The sequence below is a fragment of the Halichoerus grypus genome, chromosome X (genome assembly GCF_964656455.1).
Source record: "Halichoerus grypus chromosome X, mHalGry1.hap1.1, whole genome shotgun sequence".
Classification (NCBI taxonomy): domain Eukaryota; kingdom Metazoa; phylum Chordata; class Mammalia; order Carnivora; family Phocidae; genus Halichoerus; species Halichoerus grypus.
In genome coordinates, this window is record NC_135727.1 from 58709781 (window position 1) to 58736813 (window position 27033).

At 36.8% G+C, this 27033-nt stretch overlaps 1 pseudogene; it reads left to right on the forward strand.

Annotated features, from left to right (window-relative positions):
* Positions 1–8392: 8392 nt before the first annotated feature.
* On the forward strand, positions 8393–9344 carry LOC118521672 (protein lin-28 homolog A-like; annotated as a pseudogene).
* The last annotated feature ends 17689 nt before the right edge of the window (positions 9345–27033 follow it).

Below are 27033 nucleotides of genomic sequence, written 5' to 3' on the forward strand. Positions count from 1 at the left end.
TTACTTAAACAATCAATTAACAATTGAACAAAATACAGTATATGCAGCTTTATTCTACTTTTCTTACATGTACCTGAGACACAAAAAAGTGCTTAATAAATACCTGGTAATTTTGTTAAGTTGTTGCTGTGAATTATCAATAGAATATGATGTATTCTGCTAAAAGCCTTTGAATCAGCCCTCCCTAAATGAAGCATCCCCTCATCACTTTAGCTTTTATTTCCATCATGATTACACAGGGATATATGTATTTGAGACTCCTATCAAATGTTCTTTAATCCCTATATATGTTTATATGCAAATTATTTTATTTATAGAAAATAAAAAAACAGAAATCTCACTACCATCAATACTAGTGAAACCTGATTATAATAATCAAATACCAGGCTGACTGCCAGAGTTTACCAGCCTTGACTGCCAGAGTTTACCAGCCTTAAACCCAGAATTGAATTTCTTTTTTTTTTAAAGATTCTATTTATTTATTTGTCAGAGAAAGAGAGATTGAGCACAAGCAGGGAGAACAGCAGTCAGAGGGAGAAGCAGGCTCCCCGCTGAGCAAAGAGCCTGATGCAGGACTCCATCCCAGGAACCTGGGATCATGACCTGAGCTGAAGGCAGACACTTAACTGACTGAGCATCCCCATAATTGAATTTCTTGTTATATACCTATGATATTCTGAAAATGGCTGACTTTTTTCACAGTTGACTGTAGATCTTAAATAAATGTAACTTATCCAAAGGAGCAGCCATAATATATCAGGAAAAGAAAGGGTTTCTAATCAGTCTTTGGCATTCCAATATATTTAAGAGGTAAAGCCTAGCCAGTGGATGAGTCTGAGGCAATTCCTATGAAGACAGTAGATATCACTTGAATATCAGAAATACTCTAGAGTTTCTTTTTTAATTTAAATTAAATTAGCCAACATATAGTATATCATTAATTTCAGATGTAGTGTTCAATATAGAGTTTCATCTTGGTTAGTAATGAAATAGCCTTCTGACAAATGCAGGCAGCAAAGTGGCACTAATTAGGAAAACTACAGGGAAGTTACTTCTTGTCTTTCTGGTAAGTGAAAGACTAAAGCACTATGACACTACGTAAGCTTTTAAATGACATTCCTTGTAATGAAAATGCACAATATAAAGGGTTAGTGAGATAAATGTAAATGTTTTAAAACATAGTTTTATGACTTTTTTTCAGAGTTGGAAAATATATCCTGGGCTACGTGTAGAGCCAGTACCCCTGAGATAATTATAAGTCCCCAAAATAGGCATATAAATTTAGTAATAAACAATTGTCAGTTTATGTGTGCTTTCATTCATATTTACAAACCTACTGGTTACTACAGTAGACATTCTCAAATTGTTGTATTTAACAATTAACTTGTGCAAAAGCATGTAAGAACATTAGAAAATGCAAGAGTCTTACACTGGTAAATATTTCTCCCATTATATTAACAAAATATTAAGAATAATAACATGGACAGCCTAATTAAATATGGAGAAACAGAATTTATTATGTGGAGATGACAAACTAATCATCTGTAGAGAAATATATAGGTAGTTCCCCAAAACAAACACATTAGCCAAGATTTAATTAAATTTGCTTCAAAGGTATTAGTGCAGGTTTGAGAAGTAATAAGTGTTATTTAATTTGTCAACAGGATTTTATCACTCTAGGCTTTGACTCAGTCTTTATTGTCATTATATATTTTCTTTTTGCTCACTTTCCCTATACAATTTTGAAAAAGACTTGTATTAACAATATTTTTGGCATTTGATACATCTTATTTTTTGCCAGAGGTCTTGTTTCTATCTGAAATAGACTCTCCGGGAATGGAAACTCAAAATCTGCATTTTGGGAAATTTCCCAAATGATAATAATGTATCTTAAATATAAACCCACTGGGTTAGTTGGTCACATCCAAATAAAGATAAACTTCATCATGTGTCTTCTAATTTCTAATGGTGGAAATTACAATTACTTTTGGCAGGCAAGATTTTTGACACGCTACTATCTTGTCCTATTGACTGTATCTTTCCCAGAGTAGCCTTGGTATCTGGGTTTTGGAGAGAGACATCATGGCACAAATATAAGAGCAGCATTCAATATAAATTCAACAGTATTATATAAATAACATTTATTTATTTATTATTTATATAATCATTGCATAAATAATTTCTATAATAAATAAATAAGAATTATAATGTAAATTATGTAATGAATAAATTAGCATTATGTATTATACATTACTATATAAATTGTTTATATAATAAAAATAATAAATATAATAACAGTCTTCCTCTTCTATGCTCCTGTCCCAAGCAATCAAACAAGAAAAAGAAATAAAAGGCATCTGAATTGGTAAGGAAGAACTAAAACTGTCACTGTTTGCAAATGATAGATACTATATAGAGAAAACCCTAAAAACTCCACCAAAAATTATTAAAAATGATAAGTGAAGTCAATAAATTTCAGGAGAGAAATTTAATGTACAGAAATCTGTTGCATTTCTATACACTAATAATGAAGTAGTAGAAAGATAAATTAAGAAAACAATCCCATTTACAATTGCACCAAAAATAATAAAATACCTAGGAATAAATCAAACCAAATAGTTGAAAGACCTGTACTCCAAAAACTATAAAAGACTGATGATAGAAATTGCAGATGACACAAACAAATGGAAAGATAATCCATGCTCATGGATTGGGAGAACCAGTACTGTTAAAATGTTCATACTGCCCAAAAAAATGTAAGAATTTAATGCAATTTCTATCAAAATCAGTTGCAGAATCAGAACAAATAATACTAAAATTTGTATGGAACAACACAAGACTCCAAATTGTCAAGGCCATTTTGAAAAAGAGGAACAAAACTGGAGGTATCACTATCCCAGATTTCAAGATACATTACAAAGCTGTAGTTATCAACACAGTATGGTACTAGAGAGTACTATGGTAAGCAAAATACATCTGTCAGAGAAAGACAAATACCATATGATTTTACTCATATGTGGAATTTAAGAAACAACAAATGGCAAAGGAAAAAAGAAAGAGAGAGAGAAGCAAACAAAGAAAGACTTTTATCTATAGAGAACAAGCTGATGGTTACCAGAGGGGAGGTGGGTGAGGGGGATGGGTTAAATAGGTGGTGGGGATTAAGGCCTGCTCTAGCTGTGATGAGCACTGGGTGTTATATGGAAGTGCTGTATCACTATATTATACATCTGAAACTAATATTACACTATATGTTAACTAATTGCAGTTTAAATAAAAACTTTAAAAAAAAGAAACAGGCAAGGACATTAAAACAGTTATAACTGTATTTCTGTTCTAAAAGTTACGTAGATACATGAAATATAAAGAAAAAGTAAAATGTCAGAGATGAAAGATAGAAATGAATAGAGATGAAAAAGGTACAAATTTCCAATTATAAAATAAGTAAATCATGGGGATGCAATGTACAGGATAGTGGCTATAGTTAATACTATTGTCTTGCATATATTAAAATATCTGGAAGAGTGGATCTTGAAACTTATCATCATGAGAAAAAGTTATAACTATGTATGGTGGATGGATGTTAACTGGACTTATTGTGGTGATCATTTTGTAATAATACAAATATTGAATTACTGCATTATACACATGAAAATAATATAATGTTATGTCAATTATACCTCAATTTTTTAAAAAAAGTTAAAGAAAGAAATTTTAAAATATTTTTTAAAAAACAAATATATCCATGATACCTATCACCAGGCATGTGTTGTGATGAGCACTGGGTGTCATACACAACTAATGAATCGTTGAACACTACATCAAAAACTAATGACGTATTATATGTTGGCTAACTGAACATAACAACAACAACAAACAAAATATATCCTATGATGGAAAAACATTTACTTGACATTAAACAATTCCTGTAATGCATTTTCTTTTTCTGTTATATTCAAGAATTAAATAGTTAGCTTATATTTTTATATAATTCTACCAGATGATCAGACTGTCTTTCTTTCTTTCCATTTATCCATTTGTGATAGATTGACTTATTTGTCCCAATTATTCAATCCCCTATAAATAGAATTCTATATCCACACTTTTGCCTCAAGGTAAGTACTTGTCTGATCTTTGACCTTGGATTTAACCACATGGCTTGCTTTGGCCAATTGGATTTTTTTTTTTTTTAAGATTTTATTTATTTATTTGACAGAGAGAGACACAGCGAGAGAGGGAACACAAGCAGGGGGAGGGGGAGAGGGAGAAGCAGGCTCCCCGCAGAGCAGGGAGCCCGATGTGGGACTTGATCCCAGGACCCTGGGATCATGACCTGAGCCGAAAGCAGTTGCTTAACCGACTGAGCCACCCAGGCGCCCTGGCCAATTGGATTTTAACAGTCAAGATACAAACAGAGACCTGAGATGTGTCTGCCCAGGTTTTATTGGCTCTTCTGTACTTTTGCCATCACCGTGAAAAAAATATACATTGTAACCACTGCTCCTCCAATCTGAGCAGCAAAGTGAAACATAAGGAGCAACTGACAGACCTGCAGGCTGTAGAAAACCCTTCCCCAATTGACCCACAGAAATATGAATGAGAAGTAAGTGCTTATTTTTTAATACCACTGATGTTTTGTGATTATTTTTTAAACAGCAATAGATGACTGATACAGTGTCTATCCATCCATCCATTCATCCATTCTTTTATCAGTATATGCACCAATTGAGATGTCTGGAGTGATGTCTATCAAATGTTAACAATGGTTGCTTCTGAGTGGTATAATATAATTTTAAAAAGTACATTATTTGTTTCTTTATGCATTATTTGAATGTTTATAAAGGTAAAGTCTAATTGCTACAAAATTATAGTTATTATTCCTTCAAAAAGTAGGAACAATATTAGGAAAAATAAATAAGAATGATGTTAGGAAATACTCTATTTTTTAGGAAATATTTTATTTCTGAGAAAAATTAGAAATTATTTCTTATTATCTTTAGTTTATTGGTATGTATCTAAGAGTTTCATGCACAGACATAAACTTTTATTGCATTAATTATGTGAAAAAACTTTCATTTTGCTATCAAATTCCATATACGTAAATATAAGGTACGTTAAAAGCCAACCCACTGGGATAACTAACTGCTAAATTTGGGGATATGCTGATCTCCTATAACTTATTAAATGTTTTATTTGATGCATCTTTTCAGTGTGATGTACTTCTTATTACAACTTCCATAAAAAGTGACACATTCCATATCACATATATAACACAGTAACTATTTAATAAAATGAAAAAGTGAGGTAGATTTTAAACAATGGGCAGGGGAGGAGGCAAGATGGTAGAAGAGTAGGGGACCTCATTTCATCTGGTCCCTTGAATTTAGCTGGTATCTATCAAACCATTCTGAACACCACAAATTCAGACTGAGATGTAGGAAAATATATCAGGAAGTACAAGTAGAAGAGTGACTGCTTTTTGCAAGGTAGGAGATGTGGAGTCATGAATCTGTGGGGAGATATCAGAAGATAAATGGAGGGGGAGGGGGAGCCTCCATAAGCTGGCTACTGGAAAGTGATATAACACTGGAGCACAAAATCAGAACCCTTAGAAATCTGCTCCAGTGAGAGACAACCATTTCTGAAAGGGGCTAAGGGGATGAAGAGGGCAGAATTCTAGGTTGGTCATTGTGGTCTCAGGATCTGAGGAGACACAGAACTAATGGGGGTGCCTGAACCAGTAGAGTGCCAAAGCAGGGGAGCAGGGAAACTGGTCACAGTCAGCAAGCCCAAGAGGGGACTCTCAGCTCAGGTCACCATAAACCATGAGCTGGGCCAGTTGGGTGACCACTCTTTGCCTGAGCACCCTGAAAAGCACTGGAATAAACAGGCCAGCCATTTACCATCCCCTGGAAGGGGTGAAACGGCTGCACCCACGACCAGGCAACAACTCTCAGGGCGGTGGTGGTCCCAGAAAGGAGAGTAGAGCAACACCCATTACTCCCCCCAGAGCAGAAGAGTAGGTACATTCAAGAGCCAGCAAACACTCTCAGTTCCTGGGCACACAAAGGGCAGTGGCACGGGTCCCTCAGACTCCCCCTGGGAGGATTACAATGGGCAAGCACTGCAAGAGTCTGCGGAGTTTGACGCACACAAAAGTGAAAACTGTTTGTCCCAGAGGGTTTATTGAAGAGGGGGGCCTCTGATTTCTGAGCAATGGGCCGCAGATCCAGGCTCGGCCATATTTACTCTGATCCTCTAAAGAAGCATAGAAAGCCTCCAGGGAACAAAAGCCACACAGAGGACCAGCTTCCACTGAGCTCACCCCTTGACAAGGAGTGGGGCAACTACGCCCAGGCAAAGACACCTGAGAAGCAGCACAGCAGGCCCCTCTTTCAGAAGACAAACTGGAAGAACAGGTGAACAACAAGCGTATGGATCCCACAAGACTGTAAAACTACAGTGCCGGGGAAAATAGTATATTCAGCTCCAGGTGTTTTCTCACAATTCATTTATCTTACAGTCTAAAATTTTCCATTTCTTTTTTTTACCTTTTTCCCATTTCAACTAGATTCTTATTGTACCAACTTATGTTTTTAAGTTGGTTTTTAACTTTTATTTTTTACATCTACATTTTATAGATATATGCTTCATTCAATTAATATATATAATATACATTATATATTATATACATAAATAATATAATGTATATATAAAGTTTTGCTTTCTTTGTAAATTTGGAATGTAGTGTCTTTTAACACACAGACCAAAATTCAATCAGGAACAAGAGGATCACCATGCTTTGTCCACCCTGAGAGATTATAGTCTCTCCCCCTGCCCTTTTTTGTTTCATTTTGGTTTTGTTTGCTTTTCTGTTGTGGTTTCTGACCTCTTCAGATTTGTCTAGGGTGTATTTTGTTTGGATCATGGTTGATATTTTGGACTCTGCTCACTTGCTCACCCATCCTTCTTTGGGCAAAATGACTAGAAGGAGGAATTCACAACAAAAGAAAGAATCAGAGACAATGTTCTCTGCCACAGAGCTAAGGGATATGGATATAAGTAAGATGTTAGAGATGGAATTTCAGGATAGCAATTATAAATTTAATAGCTAGGCTTGAAAAAAGCATAAATGACAGTACATAATCTCTAAGGGCAGAAATGAGATCTAATCAGGTCAAACTTTAAAATGTTATGAATGAGATGCAGTCTAAATTGGATGCTCTAATAGCTAGGGTCAGTGAGAAGAGAGAATAAGTGATCTAGAGGACAGGCTGATGGAAAGGAAGGAAGCTGAGAAAAAGAGAAAAGACAACTCAAGCCCATGAAGAAAGACTTCGAGAATTTAATGATGTCCTGAAAAGAAAAAATGTCAGAATTATTAAGGTGCCCAAGGGAGTGGAGAGAGAGAGAGGGCCAGTATATTTGAGCAAATCATGGCTGAGAGCTTCCCTAATCTGGGAAAAGAACAAGCATTCATGTCCAAGAAACAGAGAGGACACCTCCCCAAATCAATAAAGTAGATCAACATCCCGACATATAATAATGAAGCTTGCAAATCTTAGAGAAAAAGAAGCTATCATGAAAGCAACTAGGGAAAGGAGGTTCCTTATATACAAAGGGAAGAACATCAGAATAACATTAGACCTATCCAAAGAAACCTGGCAGTCCAGAAAGGGCTGGCATGTTATATTCAGGATACTAAATGAGAAGAATATGCAGCCCAGAATACTTTATCCAGCAAGGCTGTCTTTCAGAATGGAAGGAGAGATGCAGAGCTTCCAGGACAGGCAGAAACTGAAAGAATATGTGACCACCAAGCCAGCCCTGCAAAAAATATTAAAGGGGATTCTGTAAGCGAAGAGAGACCCAAGAGTAATATAGATCAGAAATTAACAGAGACAATCTACAGAAACAGGGACTTTACAGGCAATACAATGGCACTAAATTCATATCTTTCAATAGTTACTCCAAATGTAAATGAGCTAAATGCTTCAATCAAGAGACACGGTATCAAGTTGGATGAAAAAGCAAGAATCATCCATATGCTGCCTACAAGAGACTCATTTTATTTTATTTTTTAAATATTTTATTTATTTGACAGAGAAAGAGTGAGCACAAGCAGAGGGAGCAGCAGGCAGAGGGAGAGGAAGAAGCAGGCTCCCCGCTGAGCAGGGAGCCTGATGTGGGGCTTGATTCCAGGACCCTGGGATCATGACACGAGCCCAAGGGAGCCGATTAACTGGCTGAGCCACCCAGGCATCCTTATGAGAGACTCATTTTAGACCCAAAGACACCTCCAGACTGAAAGTGAGGTGGTGAGGCCTCCGGACTTCTCTGGAGCTAGCAGCCACCAGACCAGGGGCCCTGGCCAGGTGCTTAGCGGACTACCATGGGCTCTGTGTCAAACCAGCAGTTTGCAGGTGGCTGTGCCATGATGCCTAGGAGGCGCCGGAGGATGCCGCCCTAGCAGCAGAGGAGCCACAGCTGCTGCTTGTTGCCGCTGTCTGTAAGTGGTTCAATGTGTGCATGGGGTTTGGCTTCCTATCCATGACCGCCCGCGCCAGGGTCGTGCTTGACCCCCCATGGATATCTTTTTGCACCAGAGCAAGCTGTACATGGAGGGCTTCTGGAGCTTGAAGGAGGGTGAGGCAGTGGAGTTCAGCTTTAAGAAGTCGGCTATGGGCCTAGAGTCTATCAGGGTCATCGGCCCTGGTGGGGTGTTTTGTATTGGGAAGAGGGGCGACCCAAAAGGAAGAACATGCAGAAGCACAGATCAAAGGGAGACAGGTGCCACAACTGTGGAGGTCTAGACCACCATGCCAAGGAATGCAAGCTGCCACCCCAGCCCAAGAAGTGCCACTTCTGCCAGAGCATCAGCCATATGGTGACCTCGTGTCTACTGAAGATCCAGTAGGCCCCCAGCTCACAGGGAAAGCCAGCCTACTTTCAGGACGAGGAAGAGAAAGGGGAAGAAAAGAAGAAGGAAGAAGAAGGAAGAAGAAGAAGAAGAAGAAGAAGAAAGAAGAAGAAAGAAGAAGAAGAAGAAGAAGAAGAAGAAGAAGAAGAAGAAGAAGAAGAAGAAGAAGAAGAAGAAGAAGAAGAAGAAGAAGAAGAAGAAGAAGAAGAAGAAGAAGAAGAAGAAGAAGAAGAAGAAGAAGAAGAAGAAGAAGAAGAAGAAGAAGAAGAAGAAGAAGAAGAAGAAGAAGAAGAAGAAGAAGAAGAAGAAGAAGAAGAAGAAGAAGAAGAAGAAGAAGAAGAAGAAGAAGAAGAAGAAGAAGAAGAAGAAGAAAGAAGAAGAAGAGATCCATAGCCCTGCCCTACTCCCAGAGGCCCAGAATTGAGCTACCATGGGTGGGAGCAACTCTTTTGTCATCAGGAAGTTTTGAGGAGCAGGCATCAATTGGCAGAGTGGAGAAAATGGGGGCAAGGTGGGTAGGGCAGCAGCTGGCTCTGCCATGCATCTCAGGCCGGGGTCCACATCATCACCCCCTCTTCCCTCTTGGCACAGGGTAGGGGGGAAGGGGTGAGGCCAATGATCTCCAACAGTGCTTTATCCATATGCTCGAGAGGGTTCTGGAGAAAATCCGTCCCTGTGTGCTTTATCTGAGTCTCTGCCCCCAGATCTCCAGCTTTTGAAAGTGGCCTGGAAAGGGAAATTATTTTCCTTTCAAAGAAGGATATGTAATAATAATTTTACCCATGCCAGAATGTAGAGATTTAAGCATGAAACCAGACTAATGGGCCCAACCCATGAACCACTACATTCTGTGGGAGGTAGTCTCTCAGGGGTAAGGCAGGGTTTTTCCACATCTTGTCTCATAACCCACTGTTGGGATATAGGGTGCTGAGTACTGTCTCAAGCAATGGGTTGTGACAGTAGCCACAGGATTGTTGGGGGAACAGCTGAAGACCTACTGCTCCGAAGCTGACTTCCACCCCATTCTGGGCTGATAGAATTTTATTTATTTGCTCCCATGGATAACCACACCTCGGCCCCTGCTTTCTCCAGGATGCCGACGGCACTAATGTGTGTAAATGACGTATCTTGTGCATTTGTTTTCGTAATATAAATATTCTGGTTTTGTAAAAAAAAAAAAAGAAAGAAAGTGAAGGGGTGGAGAATGATTTATCACACTAATGGACTTCAAAAGAAAGCTGGGGTAGCAATTCTCATATCAGACAAATTAGATTTTAAACCAAAGACTGTAGTAAGAGATGAGGAAGGACACTATATCCTACTTAAAGGGTCTATCCAACAAGAAGATATAACAGTTGTAAATATTTATGCACCCAACATGGGAGCATCCAATTATATAAACCAATTAATAAGCAAAGTAAAGAAACACATTGATAATAATACATTAATAGTAGGGGACTTCAACACCCTCCTCACAGCAATGGACAGATCATCTAAGAAGATCAACAAAGAAACAAGGGCTTTGAATGACACACTGAACCAGATGGACTTAACAGATATATACACAGAATGTTGCATCCTAAAACAACAGAATACTCATTATTTTCCAGAATAGACCACATACTGGGTCACAAATCAGGTCTCAACTGGTACCAAAAGATTAAGATTATTCCTTGCATATTTTCAGAACATAATTCTTTGAAACTGGAACTCATTCACAAGAGGAAATTTGGAAGGAACTCAAACACTTGAAGGTTAAAGAGCATCCTGCTAAAAAATGAATGGGTCAACCGGGAAATTAAAGAAATGAGTGTTCCCATTGCCCTACATTCTCTTCAAAAATTGTTACTGTTTGTTATTTGCTCAGTTTGGGTATTAGTAATATTCGGCGATACTGAGAATAGTCTGGGGTGGCCCCTTCCCCTCCTCCTAGATATGAAGTTGAATCACAGCCACAGCTACTGTGGAAGGTGTCTTCTGGCCCCATCTTCCCAGAAGGGCTGGACACAACTCCAGGAAGATTTGTGGACCACAACATTTGAGCTAAGAGGTGGGTGGGCATAGCCAATAGTGTGTAGAGCAAAGTCAGTTGCTTAGTTGATCAAGGAACTTTGGGTTTGAGTCAACTTGAATTAAGACAACAAAATTATTTACCAGTTTTAGAGATGCTTTTCTCATTACACCTGGGCAGATAATCTACCTTGTATCCCTACTCATCACTGAATACAGCCTATAGCTTCTTTGACTAGGGATCCTTACCATAGCACATAAGAAGCTGTATAACTACTTAATATCCCTACATACAGTGGCACTAAAATGGAGAGCACAGCCTGTGGCTTCCCTCACCTGCAGAACAAAACCAGTGGCCTTACCTGACCAGGGAAGTTGGTGTACACTCTGGCCTGATTAAGATCCCTAAACAATGAGCTATACAGGCCCTGGGTCCCACCCTGCTGCCCTACCAGGCCAAGGAAGTTAATTCATAGCCCCACTTACTATATTAATATAGTAGTCAGTTCTAACCATCTAATAGGACTGACCAGAAAATCCAGGCAACCATGAAGCCCATACTAGAGCCTTACTTAAGTACAGAACCAAGCCAGCAGTCCTATCTAACTCTTTTCAGCCAGCAGCATACTCTGCCATCTCTGTCCTCAGAGCTCAAGCAGTTGCCTCACCAAAAATAGGCCATAATTGCAAGCCACAACTGTCCCAGGACATTCTCAGCAGATACAATCAAAATCCCAAACTGAGCTACCTGGTGAAGAACTGTCTCTGCCAAAGTAAAATAGTAAAGTTGGAAGATGAACCTGATTACTCAAATGAGCAGACACCAATGTAAGGAATCAAGGATCATGGAAATCCAAGTAAATACAACACCACCAAAGGAAACTAATAAAGTTCCAATAATTAGCCCTAAAGAAATGGAGACCTGTGAACTATCAGACAAATAATTCAGAATAATGCTCTCAATGTAGTTTAATGAACTGCAAGAAAACAGCCAGACAACTAAACAAAATTAGGAAAACAATGCATAAACAAAACAAGAAATTTGAAAAGGAAATGGCAGCCATCAATAAGCACCAAACAGAAATCCTAGAGTTAAAAAATAACTGAACTGAAGAATTCAACAAAGAGTTTCAAAATAGACCTGATCATACAGAATAAAAAATCAGTAACCTGGAGGATAGGACACTGGAAATTGCCCAGAGGAACAAATAGGAAAAGGAATGAAAAAGGGTGGAGAAAGGCTGTGGGAATTATGGGACACAATGAAAAGAAACAATATTTGCATTATGAAAATTCCAGAAAGAAAACAGAAAGAAATAGGTAATAGAAAGTATACTTGAAGCAATAATGGCTGAAAAATTCCAAAGCCTGCAATAGAAATGGACATCCTTATCCATGAGGCCCAAAGGATCCCAAATAGGTTCAACCAAAATAGGGCTACACCAAGACACTATAATTAAGTTGTCAAAAATCAAAGGAAAATAAAGAATTTTAAGAGCATCAAGAGGAAAGAGAGAAATTACATTCAAGGGAACCCCCATAAGACTATCAGTGGATTTCTTAACAGAAACTTTTTAGGTCAGGAAAGAATGGGATGATATATTCGAATTGAAAAAAAAACTACCTGTCAACCAAGAATTCTATATCCAGTGAACTTGTCCTTCAGAAATGAAGGAGGGATAAAGACTTTCTTACACAAACAAAAGCTGAAGAAATTTATTACCACTAGACCTGCCTTACAAGAAATGTTAAAGGGAGTTCTTTAAGTGGAAGTAAAAGAATGTTAATTAATATCATAAAAACAGAAAAAATGTAGCATATATCTCCCTGGTGATGGTACATATATAGTCATAATTAAGTTCTGCAATATGGTAATAGTGGTGCATAATTCACTTATAACTCTAGTCTAATTTTTTTCAAAAAAGGAACATGGTAAAAATAATCATAACAACATTAATCTGTTATTACTTACACAATATTTAAAAAAAACTGTAAATTATAACAGCAACAACCTCAAATGTGAAGGTGAAGAGAAGTGAAAAGTGTAAAGTTTATGAATCCTATAGAAGTTAAGTTGTTGTCAGTTTAAAATAGGGTGTTATAAGTTTAAGATATTTTATGTAAGCTTCATGGTAACCACCAGAGAAAATCCTATGGTATTACATAAAAGAACACAATAAAGAAGCCAAAGCATACATAGTGATACCAAAAGACATAACACAAAGACAGCATGATAAGAAACAAGGAAAAACAGATCTTACAAAACAACCAGAAAACAATTAAGAAAATGACAATAGTAAGTCCTTACCTGTCAGTAATTATTTTAAGCATGAACTGATTAAATTTTGCAATTAAAAGACAGAGAATGGATGATGGATATAAAAAATCCAACAATATGCTTCCTACAAAAGACTCACTTTCACATTTTTTAACACACATAGGCTGAGAGTGAAATGATGGAAGAAGAAATTTTAAACAAATGATAACCAAAACCAAACAACAAAAAGCAGAGATATATTTATATCAGACAAAATTCATTTTTTTTTTTAAGATTTTATTTATTTGACAGAGAGAGACACAGCGAGAGAGGGAACACAAGCAGGGGGAGTGGCAGAGGGAGAAGCAGGCTTCCCGCGGAGCAGGGAGCCTGATGTGGGGCTCGATCCCAGGACCCTGGGATCATGACCTGAGCCGAAGGCAGCCGCTTAACTGACTGAGCCACCCAGGCGCCCTGACAAAATTCATTTTTAAGAAACGGTAAAAAGAGTCAAAGAAGTTTATTATGTAATGATAAAGTGGTCAATCCATCAAGAAGATATAGCAATTATAAGTATTTATGCACCCAACATTGGAGCACCTAAATGTATAAAGCAAAAAATAACAGAACAAACTGGAGAAATAAACAGTAATACAATAATAGTTGGGAACTTTAATACTCCACTCACAACAATGGACAGATGATTCCAACAGAGAATCAACAAGGAAACTGTGGATTTGTACAACACTATAGACCAAATGGGTCTAACAGAAAATGGAACATTCTATCCAACAACTGCAGAATGCACATTCTTCTCAGGAGCACATGAAATGTTTTTTTGTTTTGTTTTGTTTTTTGTTTTTTTGTGTGTTTTTTGTTTGTTTGTTTGTTTGTTTTTAGGATAGATCATATGTTAGGCCACAAAACAATCTTAGCAAATTCAAGAAAACTGAAATCATACCCAGTATCTTCTCTGACCACAATGACATTAAACTAGAAATCAGTAACAAGAAGAAAACTGGAATATTCACACACACATAAAATTAAACAATGCTATCCTAAACAGCCAATGGATCAAGGAATAACTTAAAGGGGAAATAAAAAAGTTTCTTGAGAAAATTGAAAATGGAAACACAGCATAACAGAACTTGTAGGGTACAGCAAAAGCAGTTCTAGGAGGGAAGTGTATAGCAATAAATGCCTGCATTGAAAAACAAGAAAGATCTTAAATAAACAATCCAACTCTATGCCTTAAGGAATTAGAAAAAGAAAAACAAGCTGACCCCAAAGTTAGAAGAAAGGAAATAATAAATATTACAGCAGAAATAAAAGAAATAGGTAACAGAAAAATGATGGAAAATAAAAGCAAACTAAGAGTTGGTTCTTTCAAAAGATAAAGTTCACAAATCTTTAGTTAGATTAACCAAGGGAAAAAAAGAAAGGACCCAAATTAACAAAATGAAAAAGGAGACATTACAACTGATAATACAAAAATTCAAAGGATAATAAGAAGCTACTATGAACAACTATATGCCAAAAAAGTGAACAAACTAGAAGAAATGAAAAAAATTCTTGGATAAACTTACAAGTTTTATCTCACTTGGTTGAAAAACCTAGGACTTACCAATATTGAATGAGGAGGAAATAGAAAGTCTGAATAGACCAATTACTAGTAAAGAGATTGAATCAGTAATAAGAAATCTCACAACAAAGTAAAGCCCAGGACCCAAAAGCCTCACTGGTGAATTTTGCCAAAAATTTAAAGAATTAACACCAATCCTTCTCAAACTCTTCCAAAAAATCAAAGAGGAAGGAGTAATCCCAAACTCATTTTATGAGGCTAGCATTATTTTGATACCAAATCACAAAACAACACTATTAGAAAAAAAAAAAAAAAAAACTACAGGCCAATATCCCAGATAAATATAGATGCAAAAATTCTCAACAAATTACCAGCAAACCAAATTCAGAAGCACATTGAAAGTATCATTCACCATAATAAATTGAGATTTATCCCTGAAATGCAAGGATGTTTCAACATATGCAAATCAATCAATGTGGTAGGTCACATTAATAGAATGAAGGAAAAGAATCTTATGATCATCTCAATAGACACAGAGAAAACATTTAACAACATTTAACATCTATTCATGATAACAAGCTAGGTATAGAAAGACCATATCTCAACATAATAAAGGCCATATATAAGTCCACAGCTAACGTTATACTTAATGGTGAAGAATTTAAAACTTTTCCTCTAAAACCAGGAACAAGACAAAGATACCCACTCTTACCACTCCTATTCTGAAGTCCTAGCTGGAGCAATCACACAAGAAAAAGAAATAAAAAGCTATCAGAATTGGAAAGGAAGGGGGATGCCTGGGTAGCTCAGTCAGTTGAGCATCTGCCTTCTGCCCAGGTCATGATCCCAGAGTCCTGGGATCAAGCCCCATGTCAGGCTCCCTGCTCAGCAGGAAGTCTGCATTTCTCCTTCTGCCCCTCCTCCTACTCTTGCATGCACGCTCTCTCTCTCTCAAATAAATAAATAAAATCTTTAAAAAAAAGAATTGGAAAGGAAGAAGTAAAATTGTTCTTATGTGTAGGTGAAATGATTTTATATATTAGAAACTCCTGAAGGCCCAACAAACTGTTAGATCCAATCAATGAATTCAGTATAGTTTATTAATTATAATTATATATATAATAATATATATATAATTATATAATTATAATTATAATTAACACACAAAATCAGTAGCATTTCTATACCCTAAAAATGAATTTTCTGAAAAAGAGATAAATCAGTTCCATTTACAATAGCATCAGAAACAATAAAATACTTAGGAATTGGGGCACCTGGATTGGTTAAGTGTGCAACTCTTGATTTTGGCTCAAGGCATGATCTCAGGTTCTTGAGATCAAGCCCCATGTCAGGCTATGTACTCAATGGGGAGTCTGTTTCTCTCCCGTTCCCTCTACCCTTCCCCCCACTCATGCTCTCTCTCTTTCTCTCTCAAATAAAAAAAAAATAAGTCTTTAAAAATTTTTAACTAAGGAGGTGAAAGAACTCTACTCTGAAAACTATAAGACAATGATATAAGAAATAGAAGACACAAATAAGGGGCGCCTGGGTGGCTTAGTCGTTAAGCGTCTGCCTTCGGCTCAGGTCATGATCCCAGGGTCCTGGGGTTGAGCCCAGCATCAGGCTACCTGCTCGGCAGGAAGCCTGCTTCTCCCTTTCCCACTCCCCCTGCTTGTGTTCCCTCTCTCGCTGTGTCTCTGTCAAATAAATAAATAAAATTTAAAAAAAAAGAAAACACAAATAAATTAAAAGGTATCTCATGTTCATGGATTGGAAGCATTAACATCGTTAATATGTCAGTACTACCAAAAGTCATCTATAGATTCAATGCAATTCCTGTCAAGTTTTCATTATATAATGTTAGGCAAGCAAAGCAGTTTAAAAACACTACCCTAGACATTGGGATATAAGATGTGAACAGAACAGATATGTTTTCTTTCTTCTTGGAGAAATGGGGAAAATAAACATAAAACAACTACATACAAAAGTGGTATTATTTATGACAAAGAAGTGAAGGGTGCTTCCAGATGATATAACAGGAAAGGTCTTCCAAAACAAATGTTGCAGGCTGAAGGAATAGCATGTATGAGGGCCCTGAAGCAGAAAAGAACATGGTGCATTCCATTTCATTTGAAAATTTCAATATGACCAAAATACACAAAATAAGGGGTAGAATGAGATAAGAGGAGGCTTAATATGTAGGTGGGTACTAGATCATGTAGTCTCTGTTAAACCTTATAAAGTACCTACTGGGTACTGAGGGTAAAAGACATTAAACCCTATTCTCTAGGAATTTACCATCAAGTAGGGGGACATGAAAACCATCTGATTTTTTATAATACAAAGAAAAATACACAGTGAAAGAAGTACATATAGGTGTGATATGTATATTCAGGAGAGACAGATCTCATTCCTCCTGGCTGGGGGATGAGGGTAAAGAAATATTTCCTGAAAGAGTTGTCATTTGGCATTTGAGACAAACCTTAATAAATGAGAAGGATTTGCCAAAGGTAGAAATTGAGGAAAAGATTTACCAGGGGAAGGAGAGTTATGAGTATAAGCATAATTATAAGGAAGGAAACCAGGGAGGTTTTTTCAGGAAATGATGAGATGTATATTTAGACTAAAGTGTAATCTATTTATAATAATAACTACCATTCATTGAGTGTCAGACATTCTTCTGAGTATTGTATGTGTATTAATTAACCCTAACAAAGATCTTAAGAGGTTGGTACTATTATGCTAATTTTACAAATTAGAAAACCAAGGCCTATGGTAATTCTCCAACTTTCCACTCTTTAAATGGGGGAGATAGGATTCAAACCCGAGGATATCCAATTCCAGATCTCTTGTATATAACTGATTATGCAACCTAACATATTAAAAAGTAAAGATAGAAGATTAGGCAGGAAGGTAGGTGGGGCTAAGAAAACAGAAGAAAGCTTTTCTGTCAGGATGCAGAGAATTTTGTTAGAGAATGGAGATCCACAGAAATTCTGTAAACATCAGAAACATAAATAGAGCTATGCTTTAAGAAGTTGGACTTGGCCAGCAGTGTACAGGGAAAAAGGTGGATTAGAGTGGGGCTACTCAAAGTGTGATCCCAGAACTGGCAACATCAAAAAAAAAAAAATAAAATTAAAATAAAATAAAAATTAAAAAAAAGAACTGGCAACGTCAACACTGATTTACTAGTTACAAATTCTTACCCCCCTCCAGACCTACTGAATCAGAAACTGAACAAAATCCTAAAGTTTCTGTTTTATAAGCTTTTCATGTGATTCTAATACACACTAAAGTTTGTGAACTACTAGATAGGAAAGAGGAAAGGCCAGTGGTAAAACAAACAAACAAACAAACAAACAAAAAAACCATTTGAGACAACAGTAATGATTTAAGTGAAATATATTAAAAGTCTGGGTTAAGATAATTGCAAGGGAAAAAATGGATTTGAGATTCCTCATGGCTCTAGAATTTACTGAATTCAATCACTTATTGGATGTTGACAGCAGGGAGATGGAGAAATAAAATAGAAACAGAAAAGTCAGGACTTGCTAGTTTGAGAGAAAGATAATTTTGTTTTTTAATACATTCTTCTTACTTCCACCAAAAGGAATTTTTCAAAGCTGATAGCTTACCATCCATACTCTCCAAGCCTAATTTAAACAAACAAATAAATAGATTTCTGCTTGTGGCATGTAACAATTTGTTTGGAGGAAGTTTCTTTTAGCTATAAATTAGATTTTGTGCATTTCCAACAGGTACAGAATTCATGTTAAAGCTCCAATGATGATAGTTGTAATCACTCACATAAAACCACCAAAATGCATGGAAACAGCTCATTAATTTTAATTGGATAACCATTAATAAAAACAGACTCTAACTTCTAACTAATTCCCAGCCCTATGTACTCAGAAATGATATTATTTATATATCAGAAGGACACACTTATAGCATTAATCTCAACTATTTGTAATCTTATTCTACTAATAAGTAAATTCTTTCTCCTCCCTATCAGGAGCCCTCCTTGCTCCTGATTTCAAATGATTATAAAAGTTTTGGGAAGAAATACCTTGCATGATGCTTTCCACATACCGGGGCAAGGGCTATAAATGTTAAACAGTGTTTTCTAGCCACTTTTTTTCCAAGAATGCACAATGAGATCTCTGTGTAATTTAGATCCCTATAGAATTATCTGTTAAGTAAAATATAAATAAAATATAAATAATAGTAGAGAGTCCTTACCATATGACTGAAACTTACTAAACAGAGCTATTCTAACTATCACAATAAATAAATACTGGGATTGGAATAAAATACCACAGGGGGTATCAGAAGCAGATACAACCTGTTCATCTTTTTTCTCACCTCACCTTTTTACATCAGTTACTGACTTGGATATATTTAGGACAGCTGTCGCATTTCCAGATATTCTCTTACTGATTAAGTATGATAAACCATGTTTCTATTCCTCTTCCTACAGTCAATTCAAAACTAAAAGAAGAAACAGGCTCTATAAGACCCTTAATTAATCATCCCCTTTTAATTTTTGTTAGTTGGTCTACTCAAATAGGTTTACCTTTCTTTCTCCCACTCTCCCATAGCCTTCCTGCCAACAGGTGAGAATATTTTTTGTGAATAAACGAAAGATGATATATCCATGAGCCTGGATGAGATATGGTCTAAGATGAGCTTGTACAGTAATCCTACCATGTAAGATGCAGAAAACTCCTTCTAGTTTCATTATAAAACTGAGTATTGTTTAAGGCCTGCATTTGAGTCCTAGTTCTACCACTAAATAACTATGACTTTACATAAACTTCTTTCCCTCTTTTGGCCTCAATCTTCTAATGTGAAAAAAGCAGATGACTCTTCAGGGTCTTTTGTGGTTCCATACAAATTTTAGTATTATTTGTTCTAGTTCTGTGAAAAGTGATGTTGCTATTTTGATAGGAATTGCATTAAATCTACAGATTGCTTTGGATAGTATGGACATTTTAACAATACTGGTTCTTCTAATCCATGAGCATGGAATGTCTTTCCATTTGTTTGTGTCATCTTCAATTTCTATCGTCAATCTTGTGTAGTTTTTGGAGTACAGGTCTTTCATCTTCTTTGTTAAGTTTATTCCTAGGTATTACAACAACATAGCTGGACCTAGAGGGTATAACGCTAAGTGAAATAAGTCAGAGAAAAACAAATACCATATGATTTCACTCATATATGTGGAATTTAAGAAACAAAGCAAAGAAAAAAAAGAGACAAACTATAGACTCTTTTTTAAAATTTTAATTCTGTTTTATTTTATTTTTTACCATACACTTTTAAATACAGAGAACAAACATGGTTGCCAAAGGGAAGGTGCATGGGGGGATAGATGACATTAGATAAAAGGGATTAAGAATACTGTTGCTGCGCACTGAAAATAATACACTCAGACTTGATACTGAATGGATGTGCAGGACTGTCTCCAGAGGAGAACAGTGAATTGCACCAGTTTAGACATGGTTTTTATTCAGAAAATTATCTGGAGGTTTCATCAACAAATTCAAAGCAAGGAAGGAGTAAAACAAAGGGGAGCTATTACTTTTAAACATTAACTACTAAATCATGCATAGGATATGTGCAATTACTCAGAAAGTACATATAGAAAAAAGATTGGCTATAATTATCCCTGCCCCCTAGAGCCTCATAAGGGTCATGAGAGCTTTATCTCAAATACCAATACTTGCAAGGGGTTGAGGCAAAGCTCATGCTGACGTTTCAGCAAATGCCTTAGACTCATGCCCAGAGGTTCAAATCATATTTTCTTTTTCTTTTTTTTAATATTTTATTTATTCATCTGAGAGAAAATGAGAGTGAGAGAGAGCATGAGAGGGGAGAGGGTCAGAGGGAGAAGCAGACTCCCCGCTGAGCTGGGAGCCTGATGTGGGACTCAATCCCGGGACTCCAGGTTCGTGACCTGAGCTGAAGGCAGTCACTTAACCAACTGAGCCACCCAGGTGCCCCAAATCATATTTTCTAAAATTAACTCCACAGAATACACTTATCATGATGAGCACTCAGTAATGTATAGAATTATACTGTACACCTAAAGCTAATATAACCCTGTATATTGATTATACTTCAATAAAAAATAAAATATGGAAAAAGGAAAACAAACAAACAAACAAACTGGGGCACCTGGGTGGCTCAGTTGGTTAAGCGACTGCCTTCGGTTCGGGTCATGATCCCAGGGTCCTGGGATCGAGCCCGACATCGGGCTCCCTGCTCCGCGGGGAACCTGCTTCCCCTCTCCCTCTGCCTGCTGCTCTGCCTACTTATGCTCGCTCTCTGTGTGTCAAATAAATAAATAAAATCTTTAAAAACAAACAAAGAAACAAACTAAAAGCACATGATTGGACTAGACAATCTCTAAAGTCCCTTGCTGCTCTAAAGATGTATTATGAAAAACCCATTTTGAGTACTTAATTACATTCATTCAAATAAGCTGGTAACTATACATTATTTATATTGCCTTAGAAAGCAGAGTACAGGGGTGCCTGGGTGGCTCAGTCCATTAAGCGTGTGCCTTCACCTCAGGTCATGATCCCGGAGTCCCAGATAGAACCCTGCAACCAGGCTCCCTACTCAGCCAGGGGTCTACTTCTCCCTCTACCCCTCATCCCGCTCCTGTTCTCTCTCACTCTCTCTCTCTCAAATAAATAAATAAAATCTTTTAAAAAAAGAAAAGAAGGGGCGCCTGGGTGGCTCAGTCGTTAAGCGTCTGCCTTTGGCTCAGGTCATGATCCCAGGGTCCTGGGATCGAGCCCCACATCGGGCTCCCTGCTCTGCGGGAAGCCTGCTTCTCCTCCCACTCCCCCTGCTTATGTTCCCTCTCTCGCTGTGTCTCTCTCTGTCAAATAAATAAATAAAATCTTTAAAAAAAAAAAAAGAAAAGAAAGCAGAGTATGTGGAGGCAGTGTAGTAGAGTAGTTAAAACATGAGCTTTGAAATCACACTACTGCTTTCAGGCTGATTCATCATGTACTAGCTGGGTAAACTTGAACAAATGATCAAACCTCTCACAGCCCTTGTGTCCTTATCTATTTAATTGAGACACTGATTAAATCTGTCAGAAAGGGCTGTTGTTAAAATTAAAATAATAGTGATTCTCAATGCATATTAGATATCATTGTTATTAAAAAATGTAATTTTAGAAAATTTTCAAATTCCAGTTTTGTCATTTACTACTGACTTAAACTCTGTATTTACATTTCCTCAAAATTGAAGGTACTAATAAAAATAGTGCCTACTTTGTATACATTATTAATATTCCCCCTAAAGCTGGTTCTTTTTCTGCTTATGGATATATGGAGGATTACGTTTCCCCACCCCCTCTATTTTAGACATGATTACATGAGTAGTTCTGGTCAATGAAATGGGAGCAAATTTGGCAGGTTTTTCCCAATCTAACTTTGCCTAATTAGACTGACACATCCACCTAATATAGTGGTTCCCTGCAGATTAAAAAAAAAGAAGGTATTAAATTACCTAGCACAGTTTCTAACCATAATGGATACTTGTAATTCTTTGTAGCTGCTCTGCATCTTGAACAACTGTTTATGTTTTGGCAATTCTTCACTTTATGAGGCATATCCCACCTCCCACTATTGAAACTGAAAATACCAGATATTCCCTTTACCAACTTCCCTTGCAAGTAAAGCTCGAGAATATTAAGACTCTGTCAGTCAAAATCGCCTACTTTGAATGGAAGCTAGAAATGTGAGGACACTGGAGTCATTCAGAAGTAATTTTGGTGATGGGTGATGGCAGTAGAAGTAACTATGTCCAATTACTGGAGTCAGTGGTGGTATAAGTTTTAGTGGTAGTTTCCAGAGTCAGTGATCTCATCAGTGCAAACTGTGAAACCTTCAAGTTTGTTTCTCTGGTCCCATTAGACTGTGAGTGTATGAACTACCCTTCTATGCCTAATTTAGTCATAGTCATTTTCTCTTTCTTGCAGCCCAAAACCCTAATACATATACTGTCTTCAATATAAATTATCTATTATTATTTCCTGCTGCTATTAGATAAAGGCAGACACTTTGCTTTGTCTTTGTCTCCACAGAACCTAGCACAGTGACAATGATAGGGTCAGTAGTCAAAGAATCAATATAAGGTTTAATAAATAAAAGCACAAATGCTTTTTGGGAATTCGATAGACTTCTCTTTACTTCCACCTCAATTCTAAAGCTGTTTGCCTTTTGTGATAATCTATTCCTCCTTCTACAACAATTTTTCACAATGCAACATTAACCATCAGGACTGATATGAAATGTGCTATTTATCTATATTTTGTGTGAATATTTTCTTTTGCATTACAGCATAATTTTAGGGAATCCTTTTTCATGTTAAAAGAACAGTAATGAGATTAAAATAGAGTTGTAAGAACAAGCTTTTGATTCTGATCATCACAAACCAATTTTTAGTTTTAATCTATTCATCTGGATTTGTTTTTATTTGGTGAGATGGCTTTGCTACATCCCCATATAGCCTTTCTACTGAATATCTCATTGCCCAACAACCATTTCCTGGCAGTCCTTGAAAGCAGAGCTTCTGTTTTTGCTTTTGAATATATGACATTGCATCAATCTCCCCAAACCTATCCACATGCAAATACAGGGTAGTCAGCATAATAACTTGTATAAAGCAAACACTTGATGTAAGCTTGTTGAGAGACCCTTGCCATTTTGACCCCATTACACTTTCACTTCTGTTGTATGTCAAGGGTACACATATTCTGAAAATGCTCAGCTCTGCTGATGGAAAATCATCTGGTGCTCTGCTTTTTTCCACTCTCATTTGGTGATATCTGTGTTCAGCTGCAAGCTTCTGAGTAGTGTCCTGAATTTAATAAAAAAATAAATGTATGGAACATTGATTTGGCCTACAATATTAGCCGGAAAGAAATAAATGCACTTACATACAGATATTATATCAAGTGCAAAAAATAATAACCTGTATAAATCCTTGAATATATGTGTAGCTATTTCTTCATGTAAAAACAAGAACAAAAACTGATGGATACTTTTTCTACAGCAACATAATATAAACATATAATGCAAACATGCATAAGGCCAGCTCTAGCTTGACAAAAAGTGTAAAAAGTCTTATACTATGCATGATCTTTCATCTAGCAAGTCTTTATTTATTTATTTATTTATTTATTTATTTGACAGAGAGAGACACAGCGAGAGAGGGAACACAAGCACGGGGAGTGGGAGAGAGAGAAGCAGGCTTCCCGCGGAGCAGGGAGCCCGATGTGGGGCTCGATCCCAGGACTCTGGGATCATGACCTGAGCCGAAGGCAGATGCTTAACGACTGAGCCACCCAGGCGCCCCTCATCTAGAAATTCTTCTCCTACGGATTTATACTAAGAAAATAATCAGAGATTTATGCAAAAATTAATGCATAATGATTTTCATTATAACATTATTTATAATAGTGAAAAATTAGAAACAATCAAAATGTCCAGCAATGGAAAATTGTGTTAAGTAAATTATACTAACTCTATATAGAGGTAAGGTATATACTGCCTTTAAAAATCATATTGTTGGAGAATATTTGTTGACATGGGAAAAAACAATCCAGTGTTAAGTTAAAAATTTAGGGGTCAAAAATATGTACAATATGATACCACTTTAGAATATATATAGAAATGTAGTTACGCAACGCAACTGTAGAAAGAGAAATTAGAGAAATGATTCCATTTACAATAGCACCAAAAACCATAAGATACCTTGGAATAAACCTAACCAAAGAGGTAAAGGATCTATACTCTAGGAACTACAAAACACTCATGAAAGAAATTGAAGAAAACACAAAAAGATGGAAAAATATTCCATGCTCATGGATCGGAAGAATAAACATTGTTAAAATGTCTATGCTACCCAGAGCAATCTATACCTTCAATGCCATCCCGATCAAAATTCCAATGACATTTTTCAAAGTGCTGGAACAAACAATCCTAAAATTTGTATGGAATCAGAAAAGACCCCGAATCGCCAAGGACATGTTGAAAAAGAAAAACAAAGCTGGGGACATCATGTTGCCTGATTTCAAGCTATATTACAAGCTGTGATCACCAAGACAGCATGGTATTGGCACAAAAACAGACATATAGACCAATGGAACAGAATAGAGAACGCAGATATGGACCCTCAACTCTATGGTCAAATAGTCTTTGACAAAGCAGGAAAAAACATGCAATGGAAAAAAGACAGTCTCTTCAATAAATGGTGCTGGGAAAATTGGACAGCCACATGCAGAAGAATGAAACCCGACCATTCTCTAACACCATTCACAAAGATAAACTCAAAGTGGATGAAAGACCTCCATGTGAGACAGGAATCCATCAAAATCCTAGAGGAGAACATAGGCAGTAACCTCTTTGACATCGCCCACAGCAACTTCTTTCAAGATACATCTCCAAAAGCTAGTGAAACAAAAGCAAAAATGAACTTTTGGGACTTCATCAAGATAAAAGGCTTCTGTACAGCAAAGGAAACAGTCAACAAAACAGAGAGGCAACCCACAGAATGGGAGAAGATATTTGCAAATGACACTACAGATAAAGGGCTGGTATCCAAGATCTATAAAGATCTTCTCAAACTCAACACCCAAAAAACAAATAATCAAGTCAAAAAGTGGGCAGAAGTTATGAAAAGACACTTCTCTGAAGAAGACATACAAATGGCTAACAGACGCATGAAAAAATGTCATCATCATTAGCCATGAGGGAAATCCAAATCAAAACCACACTGAGATACCACCTTACACCAGTTAGAATGGCAAAAATGGACAGGGAAAGAAACAACAAATGTTGGAGAGGTTGTGGAGAAAGGGGAACCCTGTTACACTGTTGGTGGGAATGCAAGTTGGTACAGCCACTTTGGAAAACAGTGTGGAGGTGCCTCAAAAATTTAAAAATAGAGCTACCCTATGACCCAGCAATTGCACTCCTGGATATTTACCCCAAAGACACAGATGTAGTGAAAAGAAGGGCCATATGCACCCCAATGTTCATAGCAGCAGTATCTGCAATAGCCAAACTGTGGAAAGAGCCGAGATGCCCTTCAACAGATGAATGGATAAAGAAGATGCGGGCCATATACACAATGGAATATTACTCAGCCATCAGAAAGGATGAATACCCAACTTTTACATCAACATGGATGGGACTGGAGGAGATTATGCTAAGTGAAATAATTCAAGCAGAGAAAGTCAATTATCATATGGTTTCCCTTATTTGTGGAACATAAGGAATAACATGGAGGGCATTAGGAGAAGGAAGGGAAAAATGGTGGGGGCGGGGAATTGGAGGGAGAGATGAAACATGAGAGACTATGGACCTGAGAAACAAATAGGGTTTTAGAGGGGAGGGGGGAGGGGGGATCGGTTAGCCCGGTGATGGGTATTAAGGAGGGCATGTACTGCATGGAGCACTGGGTGTTATACGAAAACAGTGGATCGTGGATCAGTACATCAAAAACTAATGATGTATTGTATGGTGACTAACATAACATAATAAAATTTTTAAAAAAAAGGCAGTTTAAAAAATGTAGTTATGAATGTAACTAAAGATATATATATGTATATATATGTATATATATATGCAAAAATGTTAACAATGATTATCTCCGGGTGGTAGTATTACATATAATGTTTTGGTCCTTGTACTCTTTACTGTTTTAACAATTTTCTGCATTTGATATATATTTACTTTTGTACTTAGAAAAAATTGTTAAAAAAGGATCAGTTATGATAAGACCATAAAAGAGTTTGCTGTTATAGCAATTCATATTGCATACACATTGTCTATTTAAAAATAAGGTAGTCCTTTTGAAAGTTGCTTGTGTGATATAACTTCTATTTGTTTGGATATATGGAGTTAACCTGCATTGTATTTGAGAATGAAGGGAATCATATTGTGTTGCTTAAACTGAGACTGAAACCAATTCCTGGAGGTGGAATAAACAGTTTAGAAGCAACATTGTTGATACTCAATCCTGATTAATTCTGTTTTGCCTGATCCTTTAAGCCCATAGAACATGAGCTGCTGTAAACCTACATCGAGTTTCTGTGATGAATGGGCATTGTGTACTTCCTTAAAAACTCTCTGGAAATCAGACCAGACTCAATAGTCAGCTTCATGCCTTAATTTTGTACCTTTTAGAGACTTCATAAGTCTCAGGGTCAGTGACTAAGTGTAGCTATGGTTG